General features: G+C 35.8%; 1 pseudogene; it reads left to right on the forward strand.

The window, feature by feature from the left end:
* Positions 1-6,617: 6,617 nt before the first annotated feature.
* LOC127545420 (FAST kinase domain-containing protein 4-like) overlaps positions 6,618-19,460 on the forward strand; it is a 72,516-nt pseudogene continuing 59,673 nt past the window's right edge.

A 19,460-nucleotide genomic window follows, 5' to 3' on the forward strand; every position in this document is an offset into this window, starting at 1 on the left:
CACAGTACCTAGTACATGTTAGAACTTAAATGGTTATTAGCTAATTGAAAAGACATTTCTCCTTGTCCAGCTCTAATTCACCTTTCTCATTTTGAATGATCTTTCTATGACCCCTGAGAATGGTTCAGCAATTAGAGTTACCAGTTCTTTCCTTATGCTGGAATCCAATTCATCTGGACCTCCTGAAAAGTTAAATATTTTTTTTTACTTATTCCTTACTTATCTTGTTTTTCAATGACCTATTTGCCATTTTTATTAAAATTCAAAGATCATTCTCCTTGGCAGACAAAATAAGCAAAGTATGAGTTGAGCAGCTCTGCCTTCTGCCATTAATTATCATCATCCTATTCACCCCCAAGGAAGAATTCTAGCCCTTCTTTGATCCTCTTCTTTTCCCAAATGTAGCTGGAGAAAACTTTTTTGTTGTCCTTATCTTTCCTTACCAGCTGCAGCTTATTCTGAGCTTTAGTACTTCAGATATTATTCTCATAGGACTGTGCCTCTTTTTTATATTCACCTTCATTTTTTTTGCCCTTGCTTCTATATTCTGACCCAGTGATAGCACTATAACCCAAAGAGGTCAAATAAAGAAAGGATGTTTAGGCAGAAAAAATTAGATACATGTCTTTAAAAAAAAAATCAAAGACAGTGAGTTCCATGTGCATCCACATCCCTTTTTCCTCTTACCTGGGATAGATTTCAAAAATTCACTCTTAAGGAATGTCATTCCTTCTAGGCTGAATTTCACTTGGGAATTTAATTTTATGAGATTGTATCTATACTTTTTCTGAACTCTTGAAATCTGCTCTTGCAAAATTTGACTGGGTACCAAAGCATACCTAACTTTATTTCTCCTCTTAAAAATGTTAAAAATAGAATAACCATTTTGCTACAATATTGTCATTGTTTCCACTCCAAACTTAGTTTAGTGAGAATCAGATCCAGATGAGAATTTCTCCTTGTTAGTTCTTTCACATTTTGAACAATGAGATTATCATTAAAAACAAACCAGAAAATCATTAGTTGCTCTCTTTTTGGCAGAAAGAAAACTACAGAAGATATCTGGATAATACCCCATTCCTACCACCACTACCACCACTTCTTATGTGAAAGAGCTGTGATCTATTTCCTGAACTTTTCTTCTCTTTTCTATTTCTATTTCTGTAAAGAGTACTTGTGATAGTCTTCTATGCCAAGAGTACTGCTTCTGCTTCCATTGACCTTTATATGTGCTCTCCCCGACCCCAACCTGTTTTCTGTTTTCTTTCCATAACTGTATCTTATACAATTTTGTTCTATTCCTATCCCCTTGCCTGTTTATTTATTCTGTTCTCTCTCAAGGATGTATACCCTTCCACAGTCACATTTTAGTCATAATAGTTCCCTTTGCTATTGATTCATTTTAAAATTAGTTTTCTTCCTAGTTCTTTTTTATTTTCCTTCCCTTTCTTTCCATTTTATTTTTTAATTTTGAATTTAATACTAATTTAATATTAGTTATTAGTTAATAATTATTGTTTATTATTAAGAAGTATTATTAAGAATTAATATTCTGAATTTAATACTAAAACCTAGTTTCTAGTTAATAAATTAATAGAAAAAGATAAGTTTTCATTATTCCATCAATTAGCTTGGATTGCCAAGTCAGTCTATAAATGAATCAGATAATTTTCATCATTTCCCTATAAAATAACTTTATCTATCTCTTCCTCTTTTTTCTCTCTCTCCTTCTCTCCCTCCCTTCTCATCCTTTCAAAGGTTTATATAAATTGCTTTACTACTGAACATATTATTTTTCAACAGTGGAAAACAATATAAAGAAAGATTTCAAAAACATGTCATCTATGAGAAGATCACAGCTAGAGTCTTCTTTATGAGCTGTAACTTCTGACTTCCCTTCAGTACTAGAATCATAGCCCCATGATTCAGCTCACTCAGTATGTCGGTCAATCTATCAAGTATTCTTTTTAGGATTTCTTATCAATAGTATAACTTCACCACAAGATAGTAATTACAGTAGCTCTGGTCAAAATATCTTTAGTTTTTCTCAAGAGAATAATTGATTTACCTAATTTCTCAAAAGTTTTCTTAGTCCTTTCTCTCTGTGCCTCATAAAGTATTTGTCATTATGACAAGTTAGCTCTCTCCAGAAGATAGTTAAACTGTACCTCTCCAAGCCTTCATTCATTTTCTCTTTAAAATATATAATGCAAAACAAAACCAAAATCTCTGTAACATAGGGTAATTATTTATTTAATGGCCAGGCTTTCCCAAAAGTGCCATATCAAAATAGGACTATTACTGCTTGAAATGTTAAACAATGTCAGTTATGGAAGAAATTAGAGCATTCAAATCTTGCCATAGTGAGTGAATCAAGTCATTGACGACCTAGAATCAAAAGGAGCTATCAAAAATCTTATTAAGCTACTGGGAACTCCTCCACATTCTCCAATAGAAGGGTCTTTTCTAAGAGGTAAAAGGTGTGGCCCAGTGAGCTGATTGACCCACTAAGAGGAATACAACAAAGACTACCTCAGCTTAGACTACAGGGATGGATCCCAGGGATTGAATACCCACAAAAGACTTATACTGGACCAAGGACCCTAGCAGGTCCTCTTCCTACTTGGTAAAAGAGACTAGAAAACCTATGTCAGTGCCATTGGAAAGAATATTGGTTCTATGCACTGTGGTGGTCACCCATTTATTTCTATTTAGGTGACAAATAATAATAAGATTATAGTTCATAGAATCTGGTCCTTCTATTCCTGTAATCACATGGTGTTTAGGTCTTGCACATTAAGTAATCTCTGATCCATCAACAGCTCAACCATCATTTAAACCCCAGGTTAGAAGAAATAGTTGGGTTGTATAATATATCTCTCCCCTTCAGAGTGCTAGAGTAAATAAGTATCAATGACTATAGGAAATCATCAGAAAATATCACAAACCATTCAAATGATGCTCTTCTTTCTGAGTACTCTTTGACTATGTGGAAACAGATCACAACTAGAGCAGAACTATGCTAAATAACTATTTTATATCATCAAGAATTCTGACATTATAGTTTCCCAAGTACTGAAAATGCTCTTTGAATATCAGAATTAAAACCCAAAATTGCAGAATCTTTCTAACTATTCATGTGAGGAACAACTACCTCACTTCAGCTCTACAACTTGGTCTCCAAATACATGCACAACTCAAAATGCTCTCATTCTAAAAACAGAATAAGTCCTGAGAGTTTACATTCACTGCCAAATATTATGCTCTTATAAAAGTCTTCAGCAGACCATATTTGGAAGCCCATCCTCTTTTCTAACTACCTAGAAATCTCTTCTCACACTGCAGCTACCAATGACTGATCCACCCAAACTTATCTCTTATACTTCCTGCTTCTCCCTTTCCCTCCACTTAGGAATAGTTCACAACTCTGTAACAGTACCCTAGGCATCTCAGATCATCACACCAAAAAGTTATGATGTTCATTATATACTTCAACAACAATACTATATAATGATAAATTCTGATGAATGTGGCCCTCTTCAACAATGAGATGAACCCAATCAGTTCCAATAGAGCAATAATGAACTGAACCAGCTACACCCAGCAAAAGAACTCTGGGAGATGACTATGAACCACTATATAGAATTCCCAATCCCTTTATTTTTGTCCGCCAGAATTTTTTATTTCCTTCACAGGCTAATTGTACACTATTACAAAGTCCGACTCTTTTTATACAGTAAAATAACTGTTTGGACATGTATACATATATTGTACTTAACTTATACTTTACATATTTAACATTTATTAGTCAACCTGCCATCTGGGGGAGGGGGTAGGAGAAGGAGGGGAAAAGTTAGAACAAAAGGTTTTGCAACTGTCAATGCTGAAAAATTACCCGTGCATATATCTTGTAAATAAAAAGCTATAAAAAATGGGAAAGAATTATGATCTTTAGCAAAGATCTTTAGCAAAGATCTTTAGCAAAGAACACTTTCAGAGCTATGAGAGCAATTACTAATTCTGGGTAAAATTCCTTTACATTCTATAAACAATTGAGTATCTAGAGAAACCCCTAGGGAAAGAACTCTCATAGGGGAAAGAGGGTATAGCCCAAGCTATAGAACAAAAGAGAGAAAGCAGAGACTTTGTCAGATCAAACCAAAATTCACCAGTAATAATCAATCAAAAACATATAGTGGTAAGGGATGGGGGAGCAGAAAAAAGAGTCCAAAGCAATGATCTAAAGCTGAGAAAGACCAAGAAGGGAAAAGGAAAGGGAAGGGAATAAGCATTTAGAGAAAATCTACTATGTTTTAGGCATTGTGCTAAGTGCTTTTCACAAATATTGTCCTATTTAACTTTCACAAAAGCCCTGTGAATTAGGGGTTATACTCTCCATTTTATAGTTGAAGAAATTGAGGCAAGTAAAGATTAGGTGATTTGCCTAAGGTCACACATATAGTAAATGTGTAAGCCTGCATTTGAATTCAAATCTTCCTAACTCCAGGTCGAACATCTTATTCACTATGCTACCACATATCTCTAAGAAGACTATTCTATTGCACACATTTACTCTATATAGGATTGTTTGCTATCTAAGGGAGGGGGAGAGGAGGATAGTGAGAAAAAAAAAAAACTTGGAAAACAAGGTCTTGCAAAGGTGAATGTTGATTTGCCTGTATTTGGACAAATAAAAAAGCTATTGAAAAAAAAGAAAAAAGAAGAAGAATATTCTAAGGAAACAATAGTAAGACAACAAAATAATGGTTTATTTTATGCTCAAGACATACTTTTATGGAAGTGGTATATTTATTGAATCACTTTCTAAAGCAAGTGAGCACTATATCATCTCTTTGTTCTATTAGATTGAGACTGCCTTGGACCAAGGCTGTTCTCCAATAATTCTCATCAAAATTCAAATTTTCCTTCAAACTAACTTAAGTTTTTAAATACAGAAAAACAAAACTATCATCCTTAGCTCTACTTAACTCAATTAATTTTAATATAATTAATTTTAGTAATTAACATCAAAAAATACATTAATGAATGACATGTATTTAATGAAATTCATTTTCTGATCTCTTACTATTAACTACAACATTATGTAGAGGTCAAATAAGTGTATAAAATAAAAGCATAAATTTTGAAAATCTAGTACCTCCAGTCCAACAGTCCTAACCAGCATATATGATACAAGCAGATGTCCTCGAGATCCTGGAAAGTATAATTTGGGCATAGAAGAGGGTGTTCAAATGATTCCTTTTGAGTTATCCAATTGCTCATGTCAGTCTTAAACTTTTCACCCCTGAAAATCTGCAAGTTCATTGAATGCTCTTTTTTTTCATTCAATATTATGGATCATTTTGCTGTATATGATATATTTAGCCTAAGCCCTAGTTTTGATTGCCAGTAGATGTTATTCTAGGACTTGCAGGCTTTTATTGTGGCTACTATTAAGTCCTATACAATTCTAATTGTTGTTCCAGATTATTTGTTTTTTATTCCTTATTTAAATATTTAATTAAATATCAATTAAATAATTAAATAAATTTAATCAAATAGGCTATTTATTTAATTAATTTAATGGAGAAATTAATTAATTAATTAAGGGAATATTCCTTATTAAAGAAGCCGCTGAGAGATATGTACTATGGACAGTTTTCTCCTGATAGTTGAGCAACTAGGAATAAAAATGAAGATGAGAGGTTTCTGGGCTGTGACTCAGAAACAAAAATAAAAGAAATCAAGGGGAGTATTAATAAATTAACTCAAGGTACCAAGATTATGCAAACAATGAGGAGTTATAGAATGAAGGGTAAAGAGACCTAGCTTAGAGAAAAATAGTGATGCATTTAAAATAGTTGTAGTTTTATGTTTTACCATTCAGTTGTTCCATTCCTTCTACATACTTTTAAACATAATTGCACACTACCTGCAACTGTGGCCTTAGACACAGCTATATGGAAGAAGAATATTGCATGGTCCAAACCAGGGAACTGAGCCCAAAATTCTCTTTTATATTGATTAATGGAATAAATTCTAAAGAAAGCATTAGAAGAATCAATACATCTGTGTTTCAGCGTAGAGTAATAATTGCATTTGCTTGCATCAGTGGAACACGAACCTTAATTTAAATTATGGAATCAATGTATTTTAAGGTTACAGTAATGGAATCTTCTTGTATCATAATGAGATGATTAAGCAGACTTCACCATCCAGCTAACCAATTCCTTTTTTTTCTTTGGAAACTTTTGACTCATTTAATTTTTTTTCAGTCTGTGTCCAACTAAAAATCCTGAGATAATTTTAAGCCCATGTTAGTAGGCAGTTTAATTCAATTCAATAGTCATTTATTAGACTTACTCTTAAACTCTGTGTTAGGTATAGGAAAGGGAATTATACAAAGACAAAACTGAAGTAGTACGTTCACTAAAGGAGTTTATATTTTCTTTCATTTGTTTATTTATTTATTTTTAATAGTATTTTATTTTTCCAAATACATTCAAAGATAGTTTTTAACATTTACCTTTGCAAAACCTTGTGTTCCAAAATTTTTACCCCCTTTTTCTTCCTTCTTTACTCCCCACAGCCAGCAAGCAATCTGGTATAGAATAAACATGTGCAATCCTTCTAAATGTGTTTCCATGTTCATCAGAACTTTATGCTTTCTTGCAAAAGATGCAGGAAGAGATAAACAGGTAAATGACTATAAAATATTTCAAGAGGAAGAGATAATCAAAAACTGGTGAAGATTAGGGAAAACTTCATATAATAGTTCTGCATTTGGCCTTTGTGATTTGAAGGAAATTAGGGATTCCAAGAAGCAAAGAGAAGAATCAGTTCCTTCCATTCATAGACTGCCTCTACAAAGTCATGAAGGTGGGAAATGAAATATTACTTACAAGGAGTACCTAATAGAGCTGTTTGACAAGAATGAAGAGTGTGTGAAAGGGAACAATATGAAGTGGAGTAGAATAACCATTTATTAAGGTCCTATTGGGGAAAATGGGTGGGACCCTTATAGGGATGAACTTTAAATGCCAGATTCAGAGTTTGGCATTTTATCCTAAAGGCAATAGAGAATTCCTGAAGAATTCTAAATAGAGAAATGCTTAGGCATATCGATTTGTATGAAAAATCTTTTCATTTAAAGCACCCTCAGGAACTTAGCCTTTCCTTTAGGAGCCTGGTATAAAGACTTATCCTGCTCAGAATGCAGGGCAGCTTCTCTCCAGTGAAGGGGATGGTATGCAGGACCATCAGACTGGAGCCCATGAACCTGAGGTTTTGCCTGTTAGCAGGTCGGTCATGGAAAAGTTATTGCAGGGCAATGTGACTACAGCACATAATCTCCTAACTCCCAAAACAGTTTTACTGGAAGGAGCAAAGATTAATTGATATGCTCAGCAGGAGCAGGAGCACCAGAAGTAACCTGAGCAGCAGCAGCAGAAGGAGCCCAGACAGAGACACTAGCAGCTGCAAAGAACTCAGGACTCCTAGGAGACCCAAGCCTTAGGTAGAAACGAGAGCTCTGGGCAGTGGAGGGTGAGGGAGCTTAGCTTCAGCTTCTGCATAGAGCCCCACCCCACCCCCAAGGAAGCTTGGACAGCACAGATGGGGAGAAAATATAAAGGTTGGAATCCTTCTCAGAAAATGAGTTGGATCAAAAAGTGAGGATCCTGGTTGGACTGAACTGGACTGGCTTGTTTCTCCACAGCTGGAAGTCTCACTTGCCTCTTTGGGGAACTGGATGGAGAGGAATGGTTAGGCTGTGGTCTGGAAATGTATTCCTCATGGGAAAAATTTGTTCCATAGTGGTTTTCACTACTTATCATGCCCTCTGGAACCAAGTACTGAGGTACCACTGTGCTTTTCTTGCTGTGTTGTGCTGCCTTTCTTAGCTGCATGTTAATCAGAAAATAGTCTATAAAATTTCTTGGAAACGTGTTTTTATAAAAACTGAGACATGTCTGTAATTGAGCTCTTACTGTCAAAGATCTTACCTGGTTTAAGTTGAGGTGAAAGTACTACATCTCTCTTTCAGGTTCAGTATCCCTGCCCAAGCCCAAAGAGTATGTATGACAGCAACTCACCTGCCTCTTGGCCACCCATCAAGCCTCACCATTAATTGTAACAAGCAGATTAAGGCTGGCTGGGTCCTCCTACAAGATGATGACCACCACACAGGGATTCACTGTCTTTACTTTGGATAGTTTCTTATATAAAAAGCCAGTGTTCATCCCCTGCCCATGGCCTCAGAACATTAACCAGCAGATTGAGAAGGCCATCACCCCTGAGGAAGTGTAAGAATTGTTTTATGGTAGGCAAAAGCTACATCATAACCATGCTGCCCTCATGGTAATTAAGCTTTCTCACCTCTTGACTGATAAGTACCTGGAGAGAGACTCATTCATTAAGGATGCCAGGATTCAGAAGCTTTTCTGCACTGGACAGCCAATTATCCTCAGTCAACATGGAACCCTTATGAACTTGCTTCAGAACCTAGACACATTACAACCTTCAGGGAATTTCTAGTCCCTGTGACCCATAGAACAAGAATTTGGCTCTGCCAAATTAAATATAGCAATCTGTTTTTTCTGGCAGAAAACCATCATCTCCTACATGCAGAAATGAGCCGCAATGGAGCTCCTGTCAGAACTACTGATGTCCTTGGAGGGATGCTGGGCAGACTGAGGACTGCCATAGTGGTCTTCATGACCAAAGTGAGAAACTTCTCAGAAGAACTAATGGACTGTTTAGAAGACAAATTCCAAGTGTTGGCAGAGCAGTTTGTCTTCAGAGACGTACAAAATGTAATGCTGACTCTGGTTTCTCAGAAGTGGTGGTCAGTGCCCCTACTTTGAGCCATCTCCTACCACCTGGTTCAGAATTTACCTTAATTTACACCTACCTTGACAAGAGGAATGTTTATTGACTTTGTATATGCTGATGGAAAACTAAACTTCCATCACACCCAGATATTCTGGAAACTTGCAGCTGATGCTGTACCAGGTATGATTTCACCCAGTAAAATTCCTGCTCCAAGTCCTTCACTTTCCTCAAATGATTTAACTTGCCTTTTTTTTTTGAAGCTTTTGCCCAGTACATACTGAACAAGGCAGACAGCTTTACCCCATGCTAGCTGAGCAACATGATTGTAGCATTTGCTTACCTGAACTTCCATCCTGAGGGAAAAAAAAAAAAAAATAACAGCTCTTCAGTATGGTACACAGGAATCTGGAGCCAGAACTGGCTAAATTGAATACTACATTGCAAGTTGATGTAGTGTGATCCTTGTGTAAGTACAGAAGGCACAGCTTCAAGAGTTCTTTGCCAGGGCTTTCACAGTCAGTTTCTAGATGGTAAGTTCCTTCTGAATCAAAACACCTGCTACAAGCTGATCCACATCAATCCCACCACTTGACTGGAGCATCCTGACCATACTGGACCATTTCTGCCAATAGTGTCCCCCACATCCAAGAAGATGATACTCATGCAGAAAGATCTGCAGAAAATGTTTGTGGCAGCCCTTTTTGTAGTGGCAAGAAACTGAAACTGAATGGATGTTCATCAGTTGGAGAATGGCTAAATAAGTTGTGGTATGTGAATGTTTGTGGAATATTATTGTTCTATAAGAAATGATCAGGAGGATGATTTCAGAAAGGCCTGAGAGACTTATATGAATTGATGCTAAGTAAAATGAGCAGAACCAGGAGATAATTATACACAGCAGCAACAAGATTATATGATGATTAATTCTGATAGACATAACTCTTTTCAACAATGAGATGATTGAGGCCAATTCCAATGATCTTGAAATGAAGACAGCCAACGGCACCCAGAGATGGAACAGTGGGAACTGATGTGGATCACAGCAGAGTATTTTCACTCTTTTTGTTGTTGTTTGCTTGCATTTTATTTTCTTTCTCATTTTTTCCTTTGCGATTTTATTATTAATAGTTAATATTTATCCTAAGTCCAAAAAAGAAGTAGGATAAGTTAAAAGTAATAGAAGAGTCAGTATAAAATGTTCATTTAAGTAACAGTTGTTTCTATGCAGAACCCAATTACTGGAAACTTTTAAAAGTTATTTATTAATTTTGAAAATTTGTAACACAAAGCAGAATTTACCCTAATATGATTTTGTTCAGTACAAACTGTAAAGCAGATCCTTTATAATCTGGGGAATTAAATCAAAATGAGAAGGATGTAGCCCTCATGAGACTCTTCCAGACAGAACCAGTGATTATTGTTGTTACTGAGCAGTACCAGAGATCAACTAGGTCCCAGAAGCTTGGGTTTTATGGGAAAAGACCCTGGGAGGCTGGAAAGGAGCTTCAGAAAGGTAATGATATCAATGCTTTAAGGAACTAAAGCTGGAAAGGACCTTAGCAGCCAACTGTTATATTTCTCTCATTTTCAGATTTAAGATCCTGAGAAAAAGGGATTTGCTTAAGATCTCAAAGGTAGAAGGCATAAAAAATAAGATTTGTATTCAGGTTTTTTTTTACTCTAAAACCAGTCCAAATTCCAGCCACTATTTTCACGATTTCCCAGATATCTGATCTGGTGGCTAGTTATCATCTCTGTGCACTTGATAAAGTTATTAAAGCTTAAAACTGCACTAAGATTTTTGAGTCACCCTGCATACACAGCCAATATATCTCTCCTGGAAGATTCATTCCTTCATTTCCAGCTGCCTAACTGGAAGCTAGTTGCCATGATGTCAAACTCTGCATCTTCAAAACTTAATTATTTTTTCACCCTGAAATCTTTACCATATCCTATACTTCTGTGTTTCTATTCTTGACAATGCTATTCTCCCAGAATTACAAACTAAGATTCTCAGAATCATATTTTACTCTTTCCTCTCCCTTATCTCCACACCAGTCAGTTACTATGTCCTATTATTCTCTCTGTGATATGACAGCATATGTAATATGAGAGCATATGCATCCATTCCTTTACACTTATATTATCACTCTCATCGGCACTTACCTGGCTTGTTCTTATAGCTTATCCCTGATCAAAAATCTTCAGTGGCTTTAGAAAACTGGCATTTAAAGTTTTTCACAATATTCCTTCCACCTATTTTTCCAACCAGGCCACTTTTCTAAAAGTGTTTGGCTATTCAAGGAGGAATAGCATCTTTGGTGTGAGCTTGTTGAACCATTTTCAGGATTGCTCATCTATCTTTGGTGTCCACGTGACATTCAACTCTCACCTGTAGTTCCAAAAAGCTGTGGCACCTAGATAGGTGGGCTAAATCAAGTTGAAGACAACTGACAGGTCACAAACCTGTCATCAATGGACTGATAAGAACAATTTGTTCCAATGGACTTGAAGGTGGTGAGGCAAGCATAATGGAATGATTAGAATTTGATTAGATATTGAAGACACCAAGATATTGAAAGATCGCATCCTGAGCCCTCACCACTCATCCTGACTTTTGCCTTGCCATTGAACTTCAATAACTCTAGAAGAGAGCAAGACTGATGACTTTGTGGAAATGTCTCTCTTAAATCCTATTCATAGATGAATCAAGACATTAGTCTGTTATGTCATTAATTCTCTTCAAAAACAAAGAACAAAGAAAAACAACTTTTCCAGTCTATTGTCACTATATTTCTCTTCCTGAACTCTATGCTATGGTCAAATGGAACTTTTTTTTTAATCTGATACTATACTTTCCTAATTCCATGCAATTGACTGTACCAAGCTGGTGCCTGTAGCACCATATTTTCTCATATTCAATAGAAAAAGAGCATAATATGAGGGGAAAGTGCTAGATCTAGAATTAAATCCCATCTCTGATAATTACTAGCTGAGCGATCATAAGCAAGTCATTCAACTAATCTGAATTTTAATTTTGTCATTTATAACATAAATATAATAATGCTATGCTATGATCAAATAACTTAATAATATATGTAAGAAGTATATGGAAAACCTTAAAGTATCACATTATATTTTAGTTATGTTTTATTTCCAATGAAGTCTTCCCTCTTTCCCCTTCCTCTGACATCCTTAGTTAAAAGAGATCATTCTCTCTCCATACTTTCTTAAATCATTTCCATAGGTCTCACATTTCCATGTTATCTTCTTTCACTTTTATGCATTTGTCTTCAGGGTTTATGTCCTCAATGAGATGGAACACTCCTTAAAGGCAGGAAAAGGGTCATTTTTCAATTTTGTATCCATAGTACCTGGTCCAATGTATATTTAATAAGTGCTTATTTAATTGAATTAGCTTAATTAACCTGAGGATTAGCTTGATTTTACAAGAGGTCTGTTTCTTCTGTTTATGCCTTTCAGGAGCAATTTGCAAAGCCTTAATGGCTAGAGTTTCTGTAGCATTTACCCTTTTAAAAATAATAATAATACTTTCCATTTACATGGCATTCTGAACTTTTCAAAGCAAATTTTGTATCTTCTGGCATTAGCTTTTCATAGCAAGCCCACAAAGTAGTAAAGCAAATATCATTGTCCCATTTTAAAGATGCATACTCTAAAACCCAGTAAGGTAAGATAAAGAGTCTAGGCTCAAAGTATCAACCTATTCAAATCTCTATAAGCTACTTGTTTCAGAAGGCTGTTGTGAAAATCAAATAAAATAATAGAAGTAAAAATTCATCATAAACTGCATTACCCTCTATAAATTTTTGTTGTTCCTGTTTAGTCAATTTTAGTTATTCCTTACTCTCCTTGACCCCATTAGGAAGTTTTCTTTGGCAAAGATAATGAAGTGGTTTGTCATTTCCTTCTCTGGTACATATTTACAGATGAAGAAACTGAAACAAATAGCATTGTGATTTGTCCAAAGTCACATAGCAAATAAATATTTGAAGACAGATTTGAACTCAGAAGGACGAGTCTTACCAACTTCAGGCTCAGCACTGTGCCACCTAGATGCCTCAGTAAATTTAAGGCAATATTATTAGGATAAAAAGAATAAGCATTTATACAGTGCCAGTCATTGTGATATACGTTTTTTACAAATATTATTCCATTTTGATTGTGACAACAACCATACAAAGTAGGAGCTATTATTTATCCCCATTTTTTTTAAATTAAGAAAACTAAGACAAACAGTCCCTTGCTCAGGCTCACACAGTGTCTGAAGTTAGAACTGAACTCAGATGTTGCTGACTCTAGGTCCAGCTCTCTATCCACTGTGCCACCAAGTTTCTCTATTAAAATGAGCCTTCAACTTAGAATGGGCTCATACCTTATACCATCTGAGGAAGGGGGAAGAGGAAAATGCAAGAAATAAAGAAAAGAATGCTGAAAGGAGGGTATTAGAACGCCAAAGGTAAAAAACTTTACCTCCTCTCCAATTGGCTGCTTCTGATCATCTCCCCATCCTTCTCCTTTCCTGTACCTGATTGAGAAGACATATAAGAAACCAAAGTCACTGAAATCATTTATGGTAATATGAAAAAAGTCAAACTTGGACTTGAGAGAGATCTGAAAACATGTCACACTTCTAACGTTTACTAACAATGTAGTCCCACATTGTCCCTAAGTTTCACTCGTCTGTAGAAAGAATATCCTTATGCTACCTATCTCACAGGAGTATTATAAAGAATATACTTTGTAGGTCTCCATGTGCTCTGTTAATGGGAACTATTATTATTATAATAGATGATTATATACAGCAATATTATTATAGTTATCCCTTCCACTTTCACTACTTTCTCATCATATTGCAACTTTCTCTATCACAGTTTCAATATATCACAAGTTGGCATAACAAATTAAATGGGAATTTTTAAGGATTTTTGCAGAAACTACAAATGACATTTAAAGGCCAGCAGATGACACAGAACTTATGACCAAATATTTAATCTAATTTTTACAACCAGATACTGTGAACATTCCATAAAAGAAAAAAAATCAGACTTCTCTAGTATGAAGGAAGGGCCAAAAAATTTAGATAGATTTTCCAGATCAAGGAGGTGCCAAGTTCCTAACCCAAGCAATATGAAAGGGATAACTGTAAATAATGTCATTTCAAATCAGTAGTTAACATTATACTAAAATGTTACATGAATATGAGTGATTATATGAGGATTCCATGCCCCAGAAATACTAAATGGATTACACAGTAACCAGAAGATTGAGCTGGCAAGAATATTTGTTGCAGGGCTCATTTAATTTGAGAACTACTTTAATGCAGTTTCAGGAGGTCCAGTTTTCAGTCCTAGCTATGTTGCCATTTGCTGCATAACTGGGCAAATCATTCTCTGAGCTTCAAATTTCTCATCTGTAAAAGGAATCTCTTCTCATGCCCCAGAAACTCTTCATCCTAAAAGCACACACAAGTCCAGAATTCACACATTAAAAGTATCTTCTACCCATGAGACCTCCTCATCTGATTACATAGCTCCTTTTAGAACTTCCATTTAAGGAAGTTTGCCCAGGCAAGAATTTACTTCTGCAACTGGTTACATACTACTGACTTTCTCTATAACACCTTTGTCCTCCCCACACACAGACACACCTCTTCAGCTCCCTTGTATGTGTTGTCTTCTTCTGTTGAAATGTAAGCTTCTTGAGGGCAAGGACTAGCATTCGTTATGCTTTAATTTTTATAATATTCCCAGAATTTATCACAGTTTCTGAGACATAGTAAGCATTTATTTAATTTTTTTGGTGAATTTTAGCAAAATTGTCCCTCTTCTAGATCCAAAATTCTTTGATTCTACGATTCTTTTAGTAGGAATAGGAACTAGCCAATATAGTGTGAATCAAAGGGCACATAAATGCTATCCTTATGTTATCAAAATAGCTCCTCAAGCCAGATTCTATGAAGCCTAAAATTTCATCATTAGTAATTTGTTCCTTTGAACTAAACTTTTGCCCTTTATAAGTGTCTTCCTTAAAAAAAGAAAAGAAAAGAAAACCTGCAATCACCTCTAGGACAGTATTAATACCTCAATATTGTAAAACTGAGGTTGCTGAGATTATGACTAACCACTTTGTTCTGCTTAAATTCCCTTTCTAGAGGAGGGCTGACAATCAGGAATCAGAAGCAACCAAGCAAGAGACAATCTGAGCATTTCTTAAGCTGAATACAACATAAATTCCTTACAGTACTTACTTGGTTGCTGAAACTCCCCCTGTTATGTTACAGAACCAATTCAGACTGATTCATGTTGGCTCCCAGCCCAGTGGCCAAAACTGATGCACTGCAATATGCCTTCTGAAAAACAGCCCAGCCCAGCCCAGTCCAGCCCAGCCTAGTCTAGTCCAGGTCTAACTTGGTAAGACCACCAGACAACCTGTCATTTTTGTCTTTATAATCCCTGCCATCTATGCCTACGCCAGTTCAGTGCTAATTGTGTTCCCATGTATAAATGTATCTTAGGAGGAATAACTCCATGGACACAACTAAACTCTGTTAGTCTTTCTTAGACTGGACTTTGGAAAAGGTTGACATAATAAACTAGTTTCTTAAATACTTTCCTATCTTAAAAGAATATGATCAGAGAATACCTGAGTATTAGAGAGAAAGCAAGAGAAAACCAAGAAAAGGGCAAAAGAAGGGGAAGACAAGGTTATAGAAAGTAAACTTCAGTTTTATAGAATGTCACCCCTGTGCTCCTGAGTGCAGTTTGTAAGTTAGATAACTTTTAGCCTTGCCAGGTAAATAGGTTAGAAGTTCTTTCTGTATTGTTGTACTGAAACAAGCCATTATCTCTTATTGGCAATTTCTTAATTTTGCCATATGAATAGACCACCTTTGATCTCTGCCTCTGTTTACAAAACCTCTCAGCAGAGTCCTGATGAGATATGTGCTATTCACTAAAAGGGTAGCAAAGACCAGAATGCATAATAAGGAATGAATGTGCCCATCCTTTGTTCAATAATACAATATTTTTCTGAATAATGCATGAGTTGCTTTTCATTTAGGAAATGAGAGAGGATATAATCCCCACTGTGCATCGAGCGAGTATTTTTAAACATTTATAAGCAGGAACCAAAGACAGTGGTAAGAAGCTTAGTGACAACAGAAATAAATGTACCTTGGGATCAGAACAGGTGATGGATGAATCTTCCATTGTGCTGATCTCTAAGTAGAGGTGGGAAGTTAGAAGTAGAAATTGTGTGTTATCCTAACACCCTTCAATAGGGCCTGTCTGGGTCCTTGGACATTATTATACTCTCATCTCTACTTGCAGCAAAACTCATTAAATAGGTACAAATCTTACAAAATATTAGAGCAAGAATAAAACTCAGAACCACCTAGTCCAAATTTGGGGTCTTCACTGGGAAATAGTGAGAATAAAGTTTCATAGAGAAGATATTTGAGGCTAGCTCCAATTTAAATCTCTCAATTTAAATTTGGTGTGGTTTCAAAGACTGATCCCTGAAATCATATTGGTGAGACCTTGAAGCCCTCAGAAACTCACTAAAAGTTATTTCTAATAGCAGAGGAAAACTGAAAGAGGGTTCCTGGATTCTTGGTACTACCTTTAAGGCTAACTTTAGATATTTTCTAGTCAAGAAAACAACATCTGGGTATATTTTATCGAAATGGGTTGACTTCTAGGATTTCCTCAATCTATCTCTAGACATTTTCCATCATCTAGTCACTGATAGCCATAGAGGGTTAATTTCATTCTGTCATATAAGAGCCTTCTTTTCCTCTTATCTAGGATTTTGTCTTTTCTAACAAATTCTGGAATCTCATTACTTCTAATTGCCATGCAAAATACAGATTCTAATTTCCCTGGTAAGCAGCCCTCCGCACCCTTTTTATATAAATAATAGAGAGTAGTTTACATGAGGAAATGCCACCTCCAGAGTCCATGAATAGTTTGAATTGTCGATGAACCTAGCAAATTGGAAAACTTGGGCATTCTTAATGCTTCTGTTTTTATCCTTATAGTTTGCTTATTAAAGGAAAAAGGCCATTATTAAGACATTATCATCATATTTGTTGAGTTGGATAAAAAGGAAATTTATACTTGTGTTTACTCTTTAGTTCATAAGGCTAATCATTGGATTGTTTATTTGTTTGTGTATTAGAGTTATTGTGGAACATTTCAACAGGCTTGCAAATAGGAAAAAATAATCTTTCAGACTTAGCCCTTTAATTGGAGACAAAGGAGGTCAATTGGTATTGAGGACCTACAATTGACTGTAGCTTAGACTAATTGCTTTGTTTGTGAAAGCATAGTGCTTCCATATAATTGCCAAGAGTTACTTTTTATTCAACACTTAAATGAAAAATCAAAACACAAATCCTGAGCTGTTGGCTCAGAATACAAGTTGTCAGTACTAGACCTCTCTTTTTAAGCTGGCCAAGCCCAGGGGATCAGCAACTAGAGGCTGTTATTTCCGATTTTGTGCTAATTTTGTTTGCCTCATCCTTGCTGCCACTGGGCATCTTCTAAAATATATTTTAGCATTTTAATTAATGTTTTTTTATTGTACACACACCCTGCAGCAGGCTGTGGTTGTAGACATCCAAAAGACAAATAGTGAAAAGAAGAAAAAAATCAACGGGGATGATTAATTTTCATTTTAAAGCCAAATCGCATTGCCTAGGCATATGCTTCTGGCTTAATTAACCTAAATGGAATATTGCAAATGAAGAAAGAGCTCTCTTCCTCCCTTTCCAAAACAGACTGGCCTTTTCCAGACTATTGGCCCAATGTTATCATCCCTCTCTTTCTCTAAGAGTATAGTGACCTATAAAGGCCACTCTCACAAGCTCTCCTGAGCTCAATACTAGGGTATAAGTTTGGTACTGTTTGTACTGTAATGCCAGAGAAACTGAAGCAGGAGAGAGATTAGAGAGTTTTTAATATTTTATTAATGGGAGAGTAAGATTGACTGGACAGGACTCTCATCTCAAATTATCCAGTCAGACAGAAATAAAAATATACTGGGACCAAGGAATCCATGTTGGAGGAGAGTGTCATCTCAAAGAATCCAGTGTCCAGAATCCAGCCTCCAGCCTCCAGCAATGAATGGAGGAACCCCAGGTTCTTAAATACCTTTTCTCTAAACAAAGGAAGGGGTGAGAAGCGTGGGAAAACTTCTGTCAGGATAGGGGAGGCCATAAATCCTAAAAACCCAGAGACAGGATGTCTGAATACACAGAAGTAAAGATATCAGTGAGGTATCTTGGAATATTTTAAAGGGATATTGTAAATTCTTGAGGACAGAAAAGAGTCAGGAGGTCTACTCTCTTGTTTGTCTTGCTAACAATTTATAACCTTAGAGCAAATAGTCCTCAGTCTTACCAAAGGCGGAGTTTTACAGCTTAGGGGATTGAGACAGAACTGAGACAAAGAAACTGAGACAAGGGAAACTAGTGCAGGGAAACTGAGTCAAGACAGTTAAAGAGAACTGTGGCATAACAGTACTACAGTTTTTGTGTAGACAAAAATTTGGGAACTTCATGTAAGGGGATAAGACTGGCCCTAAAAGAGCTTATGAACTTGTTGAAACTTCTACCTCTCCTATCTTCCTTCACTCTCTAGGTTCTTCCTACCTTTCATCTTCTGTTTCATAACCACTTTTTTCACTGCACCCTTATCTGTACTCCTATCCAGAGGAACAAGGAATCTAATAACTTTATTCATTCTAAAATGTTAATTGAGCCTTTCACCTCCTAATGCCCTACTTCCCAAACAAGCTTGAATTTGACTACTTTGTATTTATTTGTTTTATTATTCTCTTTATATGGATATATATGTACATATGCATATACATAAATTTTGTGTCCTCCATTAGAATATAAGCTCCTTAATTAAGAATAGTTATTGTTATTTTCTTCCTATTTGTATTCTCAGTGTTTAGCACAGTGCCTAGAACATTAGTGGAAATGCTCATAGATTGACTGTTGATTCAATGTGTTGATTCACTTTTTTATCCTTCTGAAAAGTTTCTAATAGTCAACAATCTTTTATTTCTTGGTGAATTTTAACCCAGAGTACAAGTTGCTTGCCTACCCTCTGATTTATATAGTCAAGATAAAAAAAGCCTGACCCCCCCTCCTTGTAACAATCAGAAAAAAAAAAAAATAGAAAGCCAAGTATAAGAATAAATATATCGGAAAGGCACAGGATGGAGAGACACATCAATGGAATCACATGAATAGACTCAGAGTTCAATAGACTCAGATTAGTCAGATCAGACAAATAGAGTAGTTAGATTAATAGATCAGTCAAAAGCCTGATCCTATGAAAAAATAAGTGGTTACTTGCATAGTTGAATTTAAGGGATACCAACATATCAAAAGATTTCCCTTTTCTCTTTCCTGATCAGGCTTAACACCTGACTAACAGATATTTTTACTCTTAATCACTGAAATTCTCATCATCACTTGAGGTTTAGGAATTGTTTCTAAAAGGCACTATTAAAATGCAAATGTTACTATAGGAGAAAAGTGGTTCTGCAAAGTAAGTAGGAAAATTTTTACTATGTAAGTCATCTGGGTCTGA

This window comes from Antechinus flavipes, chromosome 1 (genome assembly GCF_016432865.1).
Source record: "Antechinus flavipes isolate AdamAnt ecotype Samford, QLD, Australia chromosome 1, AdamAnt_v2, whole genome shotgun sequence".
In the NCBI taxonomy this organism is placed as follows: Eukaryota; Metazoa; Chordata; class Mammalia; order Dasyuromorphia; family Dasyuridae; genus Antechinus; species Antechinus flavipes.